Here is a 21477-nt window from a genome sequence, read left to right on the forward strand (position 1 = left end):
GGGTTGCTGGGAAGGAGAGTAATCAGGCGGGCTATCTAAATAGGAACCAAAAAGATGACCATCTGTCAGTTTTGATTCTACTCATCACACGCTCTTAGATTACAAACTAACACTACCTTGGATTGCAGTTTCATTTGGATGTTTGTGCTGTTCTGTGCCTGCTTGTTGGTGTGGACTTGTCTTGGTTGGCTTTGTCTTTGTCTGGGGAGCACTCCCAATCACCTCCAGTCCTCAAGGTGCTATAGGAACCTGGTAGGACAAAATTTTACATTTCTTTCAAAGGGCTGTTTAAAGGGAATTCATTTCATGCATTCATTGTCATATGCTCCTGCTATTCTGGACTGTGTTGGACTTTGTGGTTTATGGTAGAGGGCTTTTGTGTACACATTTTTTTTGTAATATTGTTTGTTCTTTTTCATTATTTGATTAATATATTCATTATTATTTATTGGTTCATTGGGAAACTTATCAGTGTCTCTGTTTATGAGTGAGTGTATACTGGGTCCAGGATAGGTATATTCCTGAGGTCCCCACAATAAAATAACTAAATCACCATCTTCGGACAATTTAAAAATTTCATGCCTTATGGGAACTTTTTATTGTTGTAAAGATATTTGAGGAGTCATGGGAATGTTCCAATACTGTCAACAGCTACTTTGTGGATTTGGAAAACCCAGCAACACCCTAATACAAGGTGCATCAAATGTCATGAATTCCACCTACCATTCAGCCCATGTCATGCAGTGACAGAATTAGGCAGACGCTGCTCACCTGCGGTTTTAGACTCTATTATGGGTATGTCTTGTCTCCTTTTCATTTTAAGTGATCAGATTTTTGTTAATGGAATGAAAAAAAGGAGTACAACAATAAATAAAATATACGACAAGTTAGAAAAATGTACACATGGCATATAATTCAGGTGGGTTTGAGGATTTAGTTAACTGATTTAAAAGATGGAGCTTTTTTATTTTCTTAGTTATTTCAAAGAGTCAGTTATCACATATTTGTTTATCAAAACTTTGTGTAGCAATGAGTCATAATGAAAAATAACAGTGACAATAGAATGCAATTGCATGCTTTAGTAGATTACATTTAAAAACATTCTTTTTAACTGAACTTTACAATATCATGTAGGCAAAGATGTAGCCAAAATAAGATTATGGTGAATCAGTAGCTTCACAGAAAACTGCTTAAGTAATGTTGTTAGTTGTCCTGGGTATGACGTTAAACTGCATCCGGCTCTGCAAGCGGTCCTCCAACTAGCAGGGAAATCATGGGGGTTGGTGGCAGGATTGGCACTCCAGCCACTGTAAAAAAACTTCACAAAGCTCCGAGACTACAGAAAAGAATCCTTTTTGCTCTCCGCGGGAGTAGTTCTGCTTTAGCCACCCATAGGAAGGCTGCTCGGAAGAGTCGAAACCGTTGAAGAGCCAATAGGGTCAGGTCTGTTGAGGATCGGAACTGGTGTGGTGCTGAGGCGTCCCCCGCTACACGGCAGCACTTGGGTCCCAATTTGAGGCGGCCCATACAGGTGGGCGCATGGAACGTCTTGTATCTCCTACAAGATGATCATCTTCCTCTGCTGTCGGAGGAGCTGCGTAAACTCTGCATTTCAGTGGCAGCACTCTCTGAGGTGCGCATACCAGGGACTGGCCACATCTCTGTAGGTGAATACACCTTTTATTGGTCTGGTTGGTCTGACGGCTGTCATACTCGGGGAGTAACTGTTGCTGTAGCAGATTGGCTTCTTCCGATGGTGTCCGATGTCACTCCTTTCATTGAGCATATTATGAGACTCCGATTACGGCACTCTCTGGGTGCCTTGTCTGTTGTCTCAGTGTATGCTCCGACTGCAGTGAGTGATGTCTCGGTGAGGGAGACATTTTATTCGCAACTTCGCTCGGTGGTTGATGGGTGCCTATGGGGTGACACTCCTCTGGTCCTGGGTGACTTCAATGCAGCCACTGGCACTGACAGGGCTGGCTATGGGGACTGTCTTGGTCCCCATGGGTTTGGTGACCGTGATGAAAGTGGCTCCATGTTCCTTGACTTTGCAAAAGGTCGGAGGCTGCGAATCGCTGGATCCTGATTCCAGCGCCCTGAACCGCATAGTTGGACTTGGTACTCCAATACTGGTGGTGCGGTGAAGGAAATCGATCACATCCTCGTGGTCAGACACTGGAGGCTCTTGCAAAACTGCAGGGTCTACAGAAGTTCCCAGTTTGTGAATTCTGACCACAGACATGTTGTTGCTACTCTTAGGATCCATCTTAGGTCTTGTAGGTTACCACCTACTAGGAAAATGAGCTTGGACTTGTCCAGACTCCAAGACCAGGCTGTTTATAATGAGTTTACATACAGTTTGTGTGAGGAACTTTCAGATTTGGGTACGACTGCCGATCCTAATGTGATGTGAGAGCCTTTCCTTGACAAGACCCTGAAGGTTGCTGAGGGTTGTGTTGGTGTTACCGGTGTTCCCAGAAGGAGGTGTTTCATCTCGCAGGGTACCCTGGATATCATTGAGAGGAGTCACAGTGCACGGCTCAATGGCAACTCTGGTCTGTACCGGGAACTGATGGCTGCGAAGGCTCTGAGGGCAGATAAAGAGGCGTTTGTTAGAGGAATCTGTGAGCAAGTAACACACCGTCTGTGGTCTAGCGACCTACGTCCTGCTTACAGAGGAATAGAAGCATTATGCACATCTGAATCTGTTCCTCGAAGAGTCACAGTCAGGGCAGCTGACGGAATGGTCCTTACGGATGACACTGCAGTTGTGACCCACTGGGCTGGCTACTTTAAGCAGTTGTTCAAAGCTGATCCTCCGGCTAGGACGTTGGATATCTCTGGCTCCTCCAATTAGCTGTGAACCACCCAATGTCACTGAGATTGCACAGGTGGTGAACCAGCTGAGGCAGGGGAAAGGCTGCAGGATTCTGTGGGATCCAGGGTGAACTTCTCCAGGCTGGTGGTAAGACTGTCCTCCTGGCATTGGAAGCAATCTTTCCTTCCATTTGGGAGACTGGCATCATCCCAACTGACTGGATAACGGGACTTGTCGTCCCTATCTGGAAAGGGAAGGATGATCACCTGGATTGCAGCAACTACAGGGGGATAACACTGCTGTCTGTGCCGGGTAAGGTTCTTGCTATGGTTGTCCTCAATAGGATCCATGATTACTTGCTCACCTACCAGCGACCGGAACAGTCTGGTTTTATGTCTAAGAAGTCTACCATCGACCGCATCCTGGCACTGAGGGTTCTCGCAAATGCGAATATCAGCAGAGTTTCTTTGCAGCCTTTGTCAATTTTTGCAAAGTGTTTGACTCGGTTGATCGAGCTGCCCTGTGGGACATCCTGAGGATTTGCGGGATCCCCTTGAAGTTGCTGGATATTATGGCTGGCCTGTACACTGGTACTGTGAGTGGTGTGCAGAGTGGAGGCAGGACCTCTGCGTTTTTTCCAGTTAATTCTGAGATTCATCAGGGGTGTGTTCTTTCTCCTACTCTGTTCAATGCTTGTATGGACTGGGTGTTGGGCAAGGTCGTGGGGTCCAGCGGCTGTGGGGCATCTGTTGGTGAAGAAAGGTTCATGGATTTTGACTTTGCTGACGATGGTGTGATCTTCGCTGAGTCGATGGAGGCTCTGATCGGGGTGCTCAAGAGACTGAGCAAGGAGTCTAAGTGTCTGGGCTTACGAGTGTACTGGATAAAAACCAAGATCCAGGCCTTTAATGATCTCTTGGGCACAACCATCAGCAGTGTGTCTGTTTGAGGAGAGAGTGTTGACCTTGTTGAGAGGTTTACTTACCTTGGCAGTGACATTCATGCCTCTGGTGACTCTTCCTATGAAGTCAGTAGATGGATTGGGAGTGCATGGGGGATCATGAAGTCACTGGAAAGGGGTGTGTGGCGATCCTGATATCTATGCAAAAGGACGAAGGTCCAAGTCTTTAGAGTTCTGGTGCTTCTTGTCTTGCTATATGGTTGCGAGACATGGATGCTATCCAGTGACCTGAAACGAAGGCTGGACTCCTTTGGTACTGTGTCTCTCCGGGAAATCCTTGGGTACCGTTGGTTTGACTTTGTGTCGAATGAATGGTTGCTCATGGAGTCCCGAATGAGGCACATTACCTGCATTGTGAGGGAGCGTCAGTTACAGCACTGCGGCCATGTGGCGCGTTTCCCCGAGGGTGATCCAGCACGTAAGATCCTCATTGTTAGGGACCCGAGTGGCTGGACCAGACCAAGGGGTCACCCACGTAACACCTGGCTGCAGCAGATAGAGGGTCATTTCCGGAAGGTGGGACTGGACCGCTTGTCTGCCTGGGGGGTTGCAAACCAGGAACCCGAGTTGTTTCATTATGTAGTGGGCGCGGCAACACACTGTACCAGTGCATGCTCCTCAACTTGACTTGACTTGTTAGTTGTTGACTACAGTGGGTCTATGCTTAACTGTAGTTTAAATAATTTAAAAATAACGTTTTTGAAAGATGTAGCCAAAGAGTTAATAACTGCTTAATTCTCAAGGTAAAATTGTTTCCTGCTTTGGACCATGATAGAGAACAGGTGTGGAGTTTTGCCAGTAAATGATATTGATTGAAAAATGAAATTATTTATAATGTACTGATAATGTAGCCATGAGGTTGTTTACATTGTAATGTACTGTAACTACTAAGTACATATTTAGTCACCTTATGCTTACAGTGCAATTCTTGCATAATACTTTTTCCCTTACGTTCATTTTTAGATATGAAATATTTGCTTTTTTATTATTGTTATTAATTTAAATTTTTTTTACTTTTACAGTTAACTAACCTCAGCAAACATTCATCTTTATCTTGGCACAGATAAATAGTGTTCGATACCAAGTCTTTATGGATGATGTCCAATGTTATGTGAAGTTGTTGCTTTGTTGTTGCTCCACGTTCTTCATGCATTCCTCAGCCAACCCACTGCTGTCTTTTGCCAATTCCTAGGAAAAAGGCATTATTCATTCTGGCCCAAGAGTTTAGATGTTGAAGTTCCCTTCTTGAAGCCACGGCTTCTTGGCCTCATCACAGTACTGGCACATTATCTTTGGCTTGACAGACTGGGTCTCAGCTTCTGCTCCACAAAAATAAGTTTGTCATTTTCAGCTCTCCAAGGAATAGTGTCTCATAAATGTTTAGGTTTCAGAGACCAGGAACCTCATGCATAACGCCATAAGTAAAATTCACACTAAAACATGGAGTACGGACAAAAGCAGAAATGTTCGTATGCACAAAAAAATCCAGATGCATAAATCTGTGTGTTCGACAACTTCCACGTTCTTCCACTCCATAAATCCCAGTCAGTGTGAAAAGTATCGCATGTGCCTGCTGCCACTCCCCAAACTCCTTCCAGAATAACACCTCTTTGAATATGCAAATCAATATAAACAGACCCTTAAGTTCAGTGTTTTGTGAAAAGACAAGATAGATAGATAGATAGATAGATAGATAGATAGATAGATAGATAGATAGATAGATAGATAGATAGATAGATAGATAGATAGATAGATAGATAGATAGATAGATAGATAGATAGATAGATAGATAGATAGATAGATACTTTATTAATCCCAAGGGGAAATTCACAAATGGCAAAAGCATGGGCAAAAAAGGAGAATTTTGGCAAATGCAAAGTTGAGGCAAGAAAAACGTACTATTTGTTGGCTTAACCAGTGGTATAAACAGCAAAAGGAAGTTGATTGAGTGATACAGAGTATGTCGAAAGTGCAAGTTCAGAAAGTCACACAGTGCCCGAAATAAAAAAGATGTGGTCAGATATCTAAAAGTCGAAAAGCTTTCATGCAGAAGCGTATTAGGGTACAGAGAAAAGAAAAAACAAAATTGGGACACAGTGAAGAACAAATGGTTGGATTGTCGACTTTAACCTTGAAATTTCCACTTTAATGAAGTAGTTTATTTTTTCATGAAAATTAAGGAGCAAGACAGCAGATTATTCAGTTTGGGAACCTAAAGACTGTACCTCTGCTGTTTGCATGTGATGTTTTTCTCTTGAGTTTATTAGGCTGCTGTCTCAAGTGCACACTGACACGATTAACAGCTAAGTGTGATGTGGCTGGGATGTGAATCACCTCCAAGTATAAGATCATTGTTCTGACCCAGGAATGAATGGCATGTTCTCTTCATTTAAGAAGTGAGCATCTCCTGAATGTGGAGCTGTTCAAATACCTTATTAAGGTTGCAGCTTTATCTATCAGAAGGAGCACAGTGATTTTACTTTAGCTTGAAATTCAATGGATATTATTGAAAATAAAAGTAATTTTACATTAAAGCATCCCATGTGACTGCTGCTGAAGAATGTAAGAAGAAAGGAGAAGAAGCAAAAGAAGATATTGTAGTACCTTTCCAAAATGTAATTCCAATGCATAAAAACATGTTGCAGCATTATTTTGGCTCTTGTGTCGGAAGAAAACAGAGTCCTGTAAAACTGCACGTAGCCTGTCAGGAAGTGTCTGTTTCTGGCATCTTAAGAATCGTGTTGGAACACATTAACTGTTGTTCTCTCAAAATGTGTATTTTTATATCCTGATAGATCACTCATGCATTGATTTTCAATTACATTTTGTCTGGATTACTTAATAATTGAAAAGCCTGGGTAAAAGTAATAAAAACATCAGTATTTATGCAAAGAAGTTGCAAGACTAAAATCACTTTAATAATTTTTATTTGTTTATTCTTCCCTAAAGCTTTTTATATACAATGGTGAAATGTATCTGAAAGTGTTATTGTATCACATACAACTTCCTCCAACTCATTAAGCCTGTATTAACTGAGCAACACTGGCAGTGTTCTTAACCAAAACCTTTAGTTTTAAAAGAATAAAAGCATTAGGTAATGGTAACAAGGTGGGTATATCATACAACAAAATAAATAATCCAAAAATAAGATAACACAATGATAGACCTGCACTGGACTGACTGGCTTTATTTCTCCTTGGCTCCCCCATTATCTCTAACCTTATATGTATCTATAAAGTTCCTCTCGTCTTCAATTTTAGATTCAGCCACACGTTTGGCCAGACTGCTGTCACTTCATTCCCCCAACACTAAACCTGTTTGACTCTTGTGGGTATTGGCCTTGAAGACTACATTTAGGGATCTCTTTGAATTGTTTGTAAACTACTGTACATCATCCTCTGGTATAACTTTGCATCCTTGTACCCCTGAACCTCAATAATCCCATATATGTAAAGACCACAGTACTGCACTGCTTATTCTCCATATAAATCAATATATTAATTGTTATCTTTCACCAATCACATAAACACAAGGTGATAGATAGATAGATAGATAGATAGATAGATAGATAGATAGATAGATAGATAGATAGATAGATAGATAGATAGATAGATAGATAGATAGATAGATATGAGAGGCACAGTGTAATAAGTATATAAACACAAAGGCTCCATATGCTAGATAAGTAGATGGATAGAGCTGTATTTGTCCACCAGCAGACATTGAGCTTTTTACAGCCGCTCATGGTTTGAACACACACTAGAATGACTGCAAATAATGAAAACTAATAAGAAGGAATGCTCCTGATTTGACAAGCACAATCACAGTGAGCCATTATGCAGATGTGTTGGTGTTGGTATAAAAGAGCCCCCATAGTGTTTCTTGACACACGTCTGCTGAATAATTCATTAGCTGAAAGTCCTCAGTGTTAGTGTGTCAGAGAAAGGATATGCAGCATTGTTCATAATGGCACTCAGTTTTGTTTTTGTTGTTGTTCTCTCCTTAGGGTCCAGAGTATGTCCTACAACTGAACCTGCCTTTCTAATTAACTTGTTTATTAGGTGGGCCTTTCTTGAGGTGATGTTACCAGCCCAGCACATCACAGTGTAGAAAATCGCACTGGCTATCACAGAGTTGTAGAAGATGGGGACGGTTTCACTGCCCAATTTACAAGAACATTGTCTCCTAAGAAAGAAGAGCCTGCTCTGGCTTTTCTTATATACTGTAGCTCCCCTGTGTTACAAGATTTAGAAGCTGTAGGACATAACATCAGAAAATATTAGGTAGTGGTGAGCAAAACAGCTGAGCCTCCCCATTTATTTAGCCCAATCTTCTCCGTAGTCCCATTCAATCATGCGCACCATCACTGTACTGATTGCAGTCATTCTGAATAGGGATGGAATGAGAATGCGGATTGTAAATCAGTAACTACCCAAGTTCAAAACCGGTAAGATAAAATTCAGTAACACAGCCTAGGATGTGAGACAAAAATCCTAAGTAGAGAGTCATAATGATAAAATGGTGAATACTGCCAAAGGAAAAACATTAAATGTAAATCTTAATCAAGTGGCAGAAAATACAGTATATACTCGCAGATAAGTTCTCCCGCAGAAGTTGGGACTTGATTTTACTGTTTCATTTCTGGTATTTTGTAATGTTTTATAATGTCTGTCATACAAGTCAAATGCGGAAAACTCACGTTATTGGTACAAGGGATTATGATGGCTAACGCCCACCTGAAAGAGTAACCACGGAGCACACTGCCTTTTTTTTCTATGTGAATGTGACCCTATCTACTGCAGCTTAAGATAGTCGCGACTATAATGAAAACAAAATAGGAGAACATAATTATTTTAAAACAACATTATAAATGCATCAGTTTCAAATACCAATGTGACAACCAGAGTCATTGACCCATAAAACCCCTGCAACAAAATTTTAATTATTTTTTGAGGCCAAGGAGAAACCTAACTAAATTAAAATAAACACCAGATCATGGCTATTGTGATCGCTACACCCTTCTAAATGATACTTTTTTACTGTGTCTTCCTCTAAACTTTGTTCTACAGATGACTGAGCATTTAGTGTTCTAATTCAGTATACAAGCATGTATGACTTTGACTGAAAAATAACATTTTCAAAGAAGACTTTGCCTTCTCTATCCTCTGCGTTTTTATGGTTCATTTCAATAGCTGTGTTGGATTTTACAGTGTTCCCATTTTTATCTGTGTTTTATTGTGGGCAGTTTACATATGTGTTTTATTGTATTTACAGTTAGGCCCATAAGTATTTGAACAATGGATTTGAAATGAAGCAATCAGGATATTACTGAAGTGTAGACTTGAAGTTTTAATTTAAGCTGTTTAACAAAATCATTGTATGAGCCATTTAGAAAAGACATCCATTTTTATACATTTTCAGGGGCTAAAAAGCATTTGGGCAAACTAACATAATCATGAATATAATTATCATTTTCAATACTTGAAAATTTTTTGCACTCAATGAAATCTAGAACCCATGGCCTTCTCCAGGTGTTGAGTTTCCACCCTACTGATGCTTTTCCAGGCTTTATTGCAGCTGCCTTCAGTTGCTGCCTGGTCATTGAAGAATATTCTACTACTTTGTGTTGTAAAGTGCTTAATTTGTTGTCACAGTATGTTTTGGCTAATTGCCCACCTATACTGCGAAGTGTTGTCCTACCAGTTTTGCAGCATTTGTCTGAATCTGTGCAGACAGTATAGCCCTTTATACTTCACAAATAATCCTGCAACATTTGTCAGTAGTCATATCATCCATAAACACCAGTGATCCACTTCCATTGGCAATCATGCATGGCTATGCCATAACACTGCCTCCACCATGTTTCACAGATGATGTAGTATTCTACAAATCATGAGCCATTCCTTCTCTTCTCCATATTCTTCTCAATCCGTCATTCTGGTACATATTGATCTTAATTTCATTTGTCCAAAGAAATCTGTTCCAAAACTGGACTGGTTTTTAAAAATATTTTCTGGCAAAGTCTAACCAGTCATTCCTATGCTTGAGGGTTACCAAAGGATTGCAGCTTGTGGTAAACCCTCTGTATTTACTTTCATGAAGTTTTCTCTTGATTGTAGACTTTGGGAATGATAGACCTACCTCCCAGAGAATGTTCTTGGTTTAGCTATATTTTGTGAATTGTTCTTTCTTCACCAAAGAAAGAATTCTACGATCATCTAGTACAGTTCTCTTCCATGGTTGTCCGGGCCCTCTGGTGATGCTGAGCTCACTGGTGCATTCCTTCTCTTTAAGAATGTGCCAGATGATTGACTTGACCACGCCTGTGTTTCTGCTCTATATCTGATGGGTTTGTTTTGTTTTCACAGCCTAATGATGCTCATTTTTTAATTGGATGGACATCTCTTTGGACCTCAAATTGAAAATTGACAGTGACAGCTTCCAAATGCAAATTCCACACTTGGAATCAACTCCAGACCTTCTACCTGCTTAATAGTTAATGAAATAATGAGGGAACTGCTCCATCCTGGCTATGGAACAGCTTATAAGTCAAATACTTTTTGCCCCTGAAAATGGGGGGACCGTGTATAAAAATGGCTATCATTCCTAACTGGCTCATACTATATTTCTGTTAAACCCTTTGAAGTGTAGGCTTTCGGCATTAATTCAATCATGTAATTATTTCTTCATTTAAAATCCATTGTGGTGGTATATAGAGCCAAAAATATGAAAATGTGTCACTGTCCAAATACTTATTAACCTAACTGTATATTTTGACTTTGCTCTTATTGTGTTTGCTGTTATTTTTTGGCTTCATTTCCTTTTTATTTTTTATGGTACATTATTTACATGGTTTACTGTGTTTGCTTTTATTGAATTTGCATTTGAATATTATGATGGGGGGTATTTCATTCTCTTTTTTATTTGTGCAGTGTCCATAAGTTCCATGGAAGGTATATTAAATAACATATTTTATTATTATTTGTAACCATTTGGGAGATATTCAAATGAAGGCTTCCAGCCATTCCAGTTTTCTTCGGTTAACCCTGGCTCCACAACACTTCCCAGAAATGTGGTAAAAAACTGCTGCCGCACAGATAATGTTTTTCTCTCTCCTTAGAGTCGGTGCTTCATTCCAAATTCAGAAACTGACCCACCAGACTCTCCAGTAGACATTCACTTGACTAAAGCTTTGAAAATCCCTTTTCCTTTTTTCCAGATATTATTGAATGATGCACAATCTAGATAGATAGATAGATAGATAGATAGATACTAGACAAACAAATAAAAAATATCAAATAATATATACTTGCATGATAAGATATTTTGTATCCATCGTGTCCCAAAGTATTTTACATAGTCTATTCTGCAAAGACAGACTACAAAGGTGTGGATTTTCTGGAATTAACGGTCCATTTCAGGCCCTGTCATAACTGTTGTAGGAGATTTTGTTCAGCCACAGTAAAAAAATGAAACTTCTTCTTCTTTGGGTATTTGGCTATAGATTTGCTTCCATGTTTGGAATGAGTGTTTTGATACCCTGACTTAAAAAAAAAACTGAATCTTCAAAACTGATGTGTCCGGATCCTATAGCAGCAAAGGAGACTCAACCCAGGACTCTGTCACCACTATAGTCAAATTTATAAACCTTTCTGAAAACATGTTTTCCTTTGTTATTATGGATTACTGAGTGCAGATTGGTGAGAAGAGATGGCAATGTATCTATTTCAAATTACATCTACAACAGAATGAAAGGATCTGAATACTTTCTAAACCCGCTGTATCTATTCATCTTTCAAGGCAGACATGTTGTATATGCATCGAGGGTAGTGGTGTTCTGATTTTATTGTGTTTAAAGAATTATTCTTATTACAGTGGAACCTCGGGTCACGACTGTAATTCATTCCAAAACTCTGGTCGCTACCCGATTTGGTCGTGACCCGAAGTATTGTATGTAAATACAATTGATCCGTTTCGGACCATATGAGCTGTATGTAAATATATATACCTCTCTCTCTCTCTCTCTCTCTGTCTTGCTCGCTTGTGCTCTTTCTCTCTCTCTCTCTCTCTCTCTCGCTCGCTCTCTCTCTCTCTCGCTCGCTCGTGCTCTTGTGCTCTCTCTCTCACTCGCTTGCTGCACAGGGAATGCACAGGGAGAGACTGAACATGTGTGGAAATCATCGGTGCATACGAACCGGAAGGGAAACTGGCTTGTTCGTCACCCGAGTATGTGGTCATGAACACATGCAAAAGTTTGGCAAACTTTTTGGTCGTAACCCGATTTGTACGTGGTCCGAGACATTCATGACCCGAGGTTCCACTATATATATGTTTTACAGTAATCACACATTCTAGTTTTTTTCTTTGTGTTCTTTTTAATTCACGCCATTTTAATCATGCTGAGATACAGGGAAAGTTTGTTTTCACTTTTGGGTGGGGTCTCTTCTTTATACAGTAGATTTAATTGGTGTGTGAAAACCTCATAGTAATCAAGCGGTCACATCAGTGCTCCAGTGTTGGCAAAACACTAAAATTCTACTCTGGTACTATGGATATATTGTACAATAAATGTTAAAATAGTTATTCCATTAGGCAGATTAAGATATTTGGGTATTATAAACCAATTCACTACTCCACGCAGCTCTAATTAGTTAAGATTTTAGAAGGAAGCAGCATGCCATTTCAAGGCAAAGACAGCATTCCTCTGCAACATGAAAATTGTCAGTACCAAGATCAGTACTAGTGATGAGTGAAACAATTACTGGAAAATTGAAACACCACCGAAACCCACAGTTTTCTTTTGCAAAACAATTGTGAAATAAATTGCATTTCATTTCAGGCGAAATTTGTGCCTTTCACATAAGAATAAAAGTATTTAAATCCTGTCTGGAAGCACTTTCATGCATTAATTCAACATGTGCCTGGCTGTCATTTAATATTTAGATAAAGATCTCTAGTAAAACAAAATCATCAGACTCATTTCGTGAGACATTTTGTTGAGTCGTGAGCCTCGTTGTTCTGGTAGTAGATACTACTGCCAATTATGATGACAGTTTGGGCAATTACAATCTTCCAAGATATATTGGAAACAGAAAAGAAACTCGGAGCAGAAGGGTGAATGAAGTGTGCATGTCCTCAACCATGATAAGGTGTATTGCTAGGTAACAGTGGAGGGTTTGGCAGAGGCGGCGACATCCTGTGTAATATGTTTAAATGTGGAGAAAACACAGCAATGTACACAATGGTGAATTTTGATGTGTTTGTGTTTTAAAAAAAACACTGTACTCCTTTACGGTTACATGGATGAGAGGCAAAAATCAAATTGAAGTTCCAGGTGTGGCACAGATTGCATGTGGAACGCAGCTGCAGAAAAGAACACGGGTAAACACAAAAGTATGAACAAGTTTTTGGGAAGTAATACTTCTTCTTTTCCACTTAAAAATAAAAACTTAAACCCCCAATAAAATTTATTTCACAATTGTGAAATGAATTTTAGTGTCAGTTGCATGAAACTGCGTGCAAATCGACATTTAACTGCTTTGCTCATCACTAGTGGGGGCACCATAATGGCTCCTATTTATACTATTCTCACAGTGTCTTTTATCTCTTTTTTAAATCCTTTCTAGGGTAGTCAAAGGATGTATTTCCCTTCCCTGCTGGATGGGCTGCTGCCCAGGCTGTTGTATTTCAGCCAGAGTTCCTCCCCTGGCTAGGGTTCAAATCCTTATTTCATGACCTTCTTGCTCATTTTTGAATTCCTTATTTATGTTAATGTTACTTTCTATCATTATTTAAACAGTAACAAACAGTAACATAAAAAAATACCAAAACTCCAAAAAATCAACAAACAAACGACACTCACAGTAAACTTTAAATATAATCTCTATGCTACTCTGCTGGGTTTCCCTCTCCAGCTACTTTATTAAGCCAAATGGAGGACCCAGCAGCAGAGAATGTCAGGGTGGCCCTGCCTCCTGGGGCTCCACCCACAAAGCACAGGAAAATGTAGCACATTTAAAGAGAGAATACAAATAAATAAATCTAACAAATTTTAAAAAAGAAGAAAAAATAATAATTCAAAATTGATAAAAACAACCAGAAAATAAATACGAGCCGGGAAAAAGCCCTGTCTTTAACACAAAACCAACAAATTCCAATTGGGAACCTATAGTAGAAAACAGCAAGGGTGTGGATTTGCCCCCTTTTTAAAGAACATTAGGGTGCATTGTATTAAAGGTTTGAGATCTACTGGATTAAGTCAAAATACACTTCCTTAATGTATGTAGTAAAACCCTCAATTGAATGCTTTGCTTATATTTATCACTAGGACTAGATCTCTCCAAATTCATAGTAATACAAAATCGGGAGTGGTCTCCCCTAGACTTTCTCGTATATTCAGATATGGGGATGGATATTTGAGGAATAAACCACAAGAAGATGGTTATATTTTTATATTATGTACATTAAAGAAACACCAAAAACAAATCAAATCAAATTAATAATATATTGAAAAATTATTATAAAAGTAAAGCTGAATAAATCGGACTCTGCAGCTGTATGAATAAAAGGTAAAGTACCTCTTCCGGTTAAAGTTGATAGAAATCTATGTTTTGTACCTAATACTTTTATGCAAAATTTAGTTGACCTAAGTGAAAGCACACTCACTCAAGTTATCGTGTTTACGTACACCACACAAACACAGACAGACACATAGACATAATTCCAAAAATAGTATTTTTGGACCCAGGGAGGTCTAAAACATTGAGATTCATCAAAATCTCGAAATGGAATTTTTGGAGGATTCCAATACTTTCCCTATATTTTGTATACAAGAAATTCAGGGTGTTATCTAAAACATTGTGATTCATCAAAGTCTCAACATCGAATTTTTGGACAATTACAATACTTTCCCTATACTTCATACACAAGAAAATAAACAGTACCACTTCCGGTTAACGGAAATAGCCCAAAAATTGATAGAAATCTACGTTTTGTACCTAATACTTGTATGAAAAATTTGGTTGACCTAAGGGAATGCATCCTCAGGTTATCATGTTTACATACTCACACACACAGAGACAGACACACAGACATAATTCCAAAAATTGTATTTTCAGACTCAGGGATGTCTAAAACGTCGAGATTCATCAAAATCTTGAGGTCGAATTTTTGAACGATTACAATACTTTCCCTGTACTTCGTATATGAGAAACTAAACAAGGAAAGATTTTTGGATTGCTTTTCCACAAAACTGATATGAATGACAATGATCTATTTGAGTGAAATGTGTTTGTGGCTGAAAGAATAGAAAGAAGAGAAAATTATGGGTGGAATAAAAAGGAGCCATTATAAATCCCTCTTTGTGTCCTGAGGTTTAAATGTAATTATACAGAAAATTTAACTACCCTGATGCATGCAGAGCAAACATGTGGGACTGTTTGCACTTTTTTCTGTGCCCTCTAACTATCACATATTAATTGTTACTCTTTTATTTAAAGCATTAAATTAGAGGGAAAAGAAATGTCATGCAGGTGACATGTCCTACGGCAGCATGAAATATTTATGGAGTGAGAGGCAAGGCGGAGTGAAGTGATGGCACTTGGGCACCTCCCGAGAGAGCTAACTGATGGCTTGTTTAGTAAATACTGATGCAATGGAGGCCAAAAGGGAACAAGGATTCAGACCCGTAGAAATGAGGAGTGAGTTAGCAAAAGGCAGCGGCAGCTGGACATGACTAGGAAAAAGAGTGACAGACAGACAGGACAAAGGTGGACATGCTTTACTGTTTTGAAATCTCCCAACGATCCAGATAAAGTGCAGCAGAAAGAAAACATTTTTATCAGGGCTTCCTATATCTTTTTTTTTTTATTGGGGACTCATCCAGAAAAGGGTTTCCCATGCTACTTGTTCAGCAAGGTTATTACAGTTTATAATACAGTACCTTTATTAATTAGTTTGGCTTTGTTGTTCCTCCTTTACACATATAGAGTACAGTTGACTGATTTTTAACATAGATTTAAATGCACCCTGTGAACCATGTAACATGCAAGGCATGCAGCTAAATGGATTAAGTCAATGCCTGAGACATCTCACCTTGCTGTGTGCTAAATGACAAAGACCAGGGGTGACTGTCTACTGTGGTATGTTACCTTTAACAATGTCAGTCAATCATCACCAAACATGATGTGGCATTCTCCTTTTTAGGCATTTTCCTGTTTCTCTATTAGACTGCTAAAACCTGATAAGGATAGAAGGATCCTTCATGTCCAGTTTGTCATAATCAGTGATCACATTTTAGCAATGATGTATACCCTATGAGGTAATTATTCAGGGCATGACTCTTGCATTCTCCAGATACACCCAAATGTATCACCTCCTTTTCTCAATCATTGCTCAGCTTGGAGTAATTGTTCTCAGATTTCATCCTGGAAAGGCCCTGTATCTGCCCTTTTCATTACGATCTTTATCTTAGTTTAACATTCTGTCATTTCCAAGTCTTAAATTACTGCATTTATTATGTCTAGCAAGGTGCGGAATGGGCAGACCCCAGGAATGTGAGGGCTTGGAACTTATTAATTAATCCTTTGATTAACTCACAATTTTGATTTTATGGCCTTATGCTTTACTCTTATACAACAACAACAACAACATTTATTTATATAGCACATTTTCATACAAAAAGTAGCTCAAAGTGCTTTACATAATGAAGAAAAGAAGAATAAAAGACAAATAAGAAATTAAAATAAGACAACCTTAGTTAACATAAAAAGGAGTAAGGTCCGATGGCCAGGGTGGACAGAAAAAACAAAAAAAAACTCCAGAAGGCTGGAGAAAAAAATAAAATCTGTAGGGGTTCCAGGCCACGAGACCGCCCAGTCCCCTTTGGGCATTCTACCTAACATAAATGAAATAGTCCTCTTTGTAGTTAGGGTTCTCACGGAGTCACTTTATGCTGATGGTTATACAGACTTCTGGCTTTTAATCCATCCATCATTGTTGGAACATCATGGTGCTTTGGGTAGATGGTGGTGGCACAAGCCACCACCAATAGGACACCGGAAAAGGAAACAGAAGAGAGAGTAGGGGTTAGTACAAATTTTGAATGAATAGTTATTATAATGAATTGGATATACAGAGTGTCAGGATTAAATTACAGTGAAGTTATGAGAAGGCCATGTTAAAGTAATGTGTTTTCAGTAGTTTTTTAAAGTGCTCCACTGTATTAGCCTGGCGAATTCCTACTGGCAGGCTATTCCAGATTTTAGGTGCATAACAGCAGAAGGCCGCCTCACCACTTCTTTTAAGTTTTGCTCTTGGAATTCTAAGGAGACACTCAGTTGAGGATCTGAGGTTGCGATTTGGAATATAAGGTGTCAGACATTCCGATATATAAGACGGGGCGAGATTATTTAAAGCTTTATAAACCATAAGCAGAATTTTAAAGTCAATTCTGAATGACACAGGTAACCAGTGTAGTGACATCAAAACTGGAGAAATGTGTTCGGATTTTCTTTTCCTGGTAAGGATTCTAGCAGCTGCATTCTGCACTAACTGCAAACGATTGATGTCTTTTTTGGGTAGTCCTGAGAGGAGTGCATTACAGTAATCTAGCCGACTAAAGACAAACGCATGAACTAATTTCTCTGCATCTTTCGATGATATAAGAGGTCTAACTTTTGCTATGTTCCTTAGGTGAAAAAATGCTGTCCTAGTGATTTTATTGATTGATTTTATAAATCAATCACTGCCCATTACTGGGATTTCCTTTAAACGCCTCCAGAGGAAGGCATCCAAATAGGGAGAGGGGAAGAGAGAATAACCAATACATGAGAGAAATTAGGAGTTAAGGTAGCAATGAAGTCAAGAGATGGACAAGAGTCTGACAACTGAGAAAACCAAACAGAACCAACCACCATAACTAAAGTGGATAAGCAGAAAAAAAATGTTCCTGAACTAAATTGTTTTGATTTGTCCCTAAGAAAATCAATGAAGGTTTTTTAATTATTTTTGTTAAGTTGTGTATCCCAATGCCAGGATGTAAGGTGTAGCATGCCATCCTCTCAAATAAGGTTCATGTGATGACACAACACACCACAACTCCACCTTAGAAACATTGTCATAAAAGAATATGATTGCAGTCATGAAAACAAGTCTAAAATTGGAGCTTTATAACGATAAAAAAAACAAAAACAACAATAGCTGTTAAACTGAAACAGAAAACTTTTTCAAAACAGGTTTGTGTGAAAATGTATTAGCTGACAGACAGCTTTTCATTTGGAGGGTAGGAAGGCAGTCTAGGCAGGGCTACAGGGGTAGAAGGCCTCTGGAGAATTTGAGTTAAAGGGCAAACACTTTCTGATAAAAGTGACAAATATGTAACTAATGTAAGTATTTGTGCTTGCCATGGTCTCTATAACAATGGGAAAAGGAAGTAATTGGATGGTTTAGGGTATTAGAGTACAGTGTTGTAGTTCAGCCTGTAACTGGGCTGAACCGTCGTTATTAAGTGTGTGCCTCAGTCCTTTCATTTTAACTAATCACTACAATATCTCAAATATGAATTTAGACAAAGGTAATTGTTGAGGTGTTTCTATTTATTTCAGGCTGCTTTATCCTCAAACTAACACCAGTCTGTCTTCTGTGCTGTTAATTGACTGTAGCTAGAGCATTATGGAGCACCACTGAATTAGTTCACAACTTCATGGTACACAATGATCATAATCCAAAAGATGGAATAGTCATTTTAGCATTTACACACAGTGTGTAAGTGCAGAGATATCAGGGACAGCACGTTATCTGCATTGTGAGGAAACATCAGGTATGGCATGGTGTGATTCCCAGAGGGTGATCCGGCTTGCAGGATGGACCCAAGAGGCTGGAGTAGATCAAGGGCATGCCCATGTAACACCTGGCTGCGGCAGATGGGTGGTCATTTCCAGAGGGTGGGCCTGTACTGCATGTCTGCTTGGGGGGTGGCCAACCAGGATTCTGAGCTGTTTTGTCGTGTGGTGGAAGTGGTGACTCACTGTACCAGTGCATGCTCTCCAACCTGACCTGACCTGATTTGTCTAAGTGTATATGTGTCATGAAAAGTGGTTAATCTCTGTGAGGCTAGTCAGAAGTACAATGTAAAGGCTGAACCAAGAAGTCAGCAAAGGACAGAGTGAAGAATAGTGCAAAAAAAGAAGCTGATAAACAAAATAAAGGTTAAAAATGGAAGTCTAAAATGAAGCCTCAAACCAAAAAAATCAAACTGAAAGAACAAAATAATTTCAAGAGTCAGAGATCAAAATAAAGAAAATTGTAAGTCAAAGTATTTTTTCCAAATCCGAAATACAAAATGGCTGTTGTGGCAGCCTTCCTTTACCAATGATCCCTCGATATTGTTACACCACTAACAACCAGAACCTGCATCATGACAATGGAATCCTCAAAAACAAATGGTGTCCAATATCAAAACAAATAAAATTAAACTTTTAAATGAGGGCTCCAGTCAAGAAAATAACTATAGCATTAAATTCCTTTAGTACATACACTTTTAGGCTGGTGGAGGATTAAGTTCCCAAATTTAAACTTAACTTATAAAACCCCCAGATATGATACTTAGATGATTTTAATTCCACAATTTAGTGTTCAGCCAACTCTGAAGCAGCAATAGCTACAATGGGGAATTCTGCAAACTGCTGTCTATCCACTTTCCTGTATATTACTATCATCATTTGATGAAGTGTTTTAATGGCAAACTCCATCTTGAACACATTGCAATTAACAGATTCATGGAATAATACAATAATACAATGAGAGGTGGTTTAAATGTCAATGTTTTATCCAAAACCAAGTCAATCTGGCCTAACTAGAAAGAAATCAACCCTGGACAGGACATCTGTTCATCCCAGTATACTCACACGGTATGCCTGCACTCACATGTACTGGGACAGTTTAGTTACTGATTATCTTAACCCAAAGAATGTCCTGATTGACAGCTAAACCCAAATATTTAAATCAGAGAAGAACAGTTATGTCAGTGGCATTTTTTTCTTATATGATTGCAAAGGCAGTCTAAATAATTATGAGGTTTTAAATAAATAAAAAGCTGAATAATAGGATCATCCATCCATCCATTTTCCAACCCGCTGAATCCGAACACAGGGTCACGGGGGTCTGCTGGAGCCAATCCCAGCCAACACAGGGCACAAGGCAGGAACCAATCCCAGGCAGGGTGCCAACCCACCGCAGGACACACACAAACACACCCACACACCAAGCACACACTAGGGCCAATTTAGGATTGCCAATCCACATAACCTGCATGTCTTTGGACTGTGGGAGGAAACTTGAGCACCCGGAGGAAACCCACGCAGACACGGGGAGAACATGCAAACTCCACACAGGGAGGACCCTAATAGGACCAGTAAAACTGATATAGTTACTACATTTCTATAAATAATAAGCTAATCTTATTGGGAATTTTTGGACTTACAGTATATAAAAGAGCAGAAAGTGGGAAATGACTACATATTTAATCAAGATAAACGTTCAGTTTTAGGAAGGACAGGTTAGATTGACAATCCTCAGCCAAAGTGAATCCTTAGAACTGAAAATGCAGGCCATTAGCTAATGACATTTAAGCCAGATCAATGTTTTATATTGTTTGTTCTTATAACCTTTCCCCGGTATTGATCAGTCGATGTTAAAGTCTCACTTTTGGGGATTTCCAGTTTCTGCAGTGACTCTGCCTTTTCTTCCTAATGAAGGGGGGTGTGTCAGCTGATTTACATTTTTGACATGCACTTTGCACTCATCCCAAGCTCAGAATAGTAAAGCTAATGTCAGTAGTCAAGACTGTACAGTAGGTTTGACACATTTTGATGGTCAGATGAAGATCTTAAAACCTGAATTCTATAACAAAGCTTGATTAAATGTTATAATATCTAAATTAAAATGTGTAGAACCATACAGAGAGGAGGCAATTTCCACAATTGCTTAACAGGGCCATTTGATTCTCTATCAGTGGGTAGAAGGCTACATAGCCTACACTTTTTGAAATATCTTTAATGACCACAGAGAGTGAGGACCTTGGTTTTATGTCTCATTTGATATTTGACGCCATATTTACAGCACAGTGTCTCCATCACTGCACTGGTGAATTGGGATCCATACACAGACCACAAGGTAAGTGTTCCCTATTCACTTCACTAACACCAGCAGCACCAATAGCTTTTCCTAGATGGTCTCCCATCCAAGTACTGTACTGGCCAGGTCCAACCATGCTTAGCTTCAGGTGGATGACTTGTTCTGAAGCACTAGTGTTATGCCTGTTCCCAGGACCTTTATGGGAGAAACAGGCCTCAGGTTTGCAGGTTCACTTGGAGTTGCTAGGGAGAGTTCTAGAACAAAAACAATCACAGCATTTACTGTATTTATACAGAACGTTTTCATATAAAAGTGTAGCTCAAAGTAGATGGCCTCAGGAGACCCCAACATTATTTCTGGTCCAGGAAGTTAATCCTCAGTCATATCGAGAAGTGGGTTTTGGGGTATCGATGAGCCTGGTGTTTGGAGGATCACCGGTGGCAAAGGTTCAACTGGTGAGAAGAAGACATTATTTGAGGGGAGAAAAGGAATGATTCTGGTTGTACTTTGGTGGGTATGTGTACAAGGTTTCACATCTGGTTAGACAGAATTTTAAAAGTAC

Source organism: Erpetoichthys calabaricus, chromosome 14 (genome assembly GCF_900747795.2).
Source record: "Erpetoichthys calabaricus chromosome 14, fErpCal1.3, whole genome shotgun sequence".
In the NCBI taxonomy this organism is placed as follows: Eukaryota; Metazoa; Chordata; class Cladistia; order Polypteriformes; family Polypteridae; genus Erpetoichthys; species Erpetoichthys calabaricus.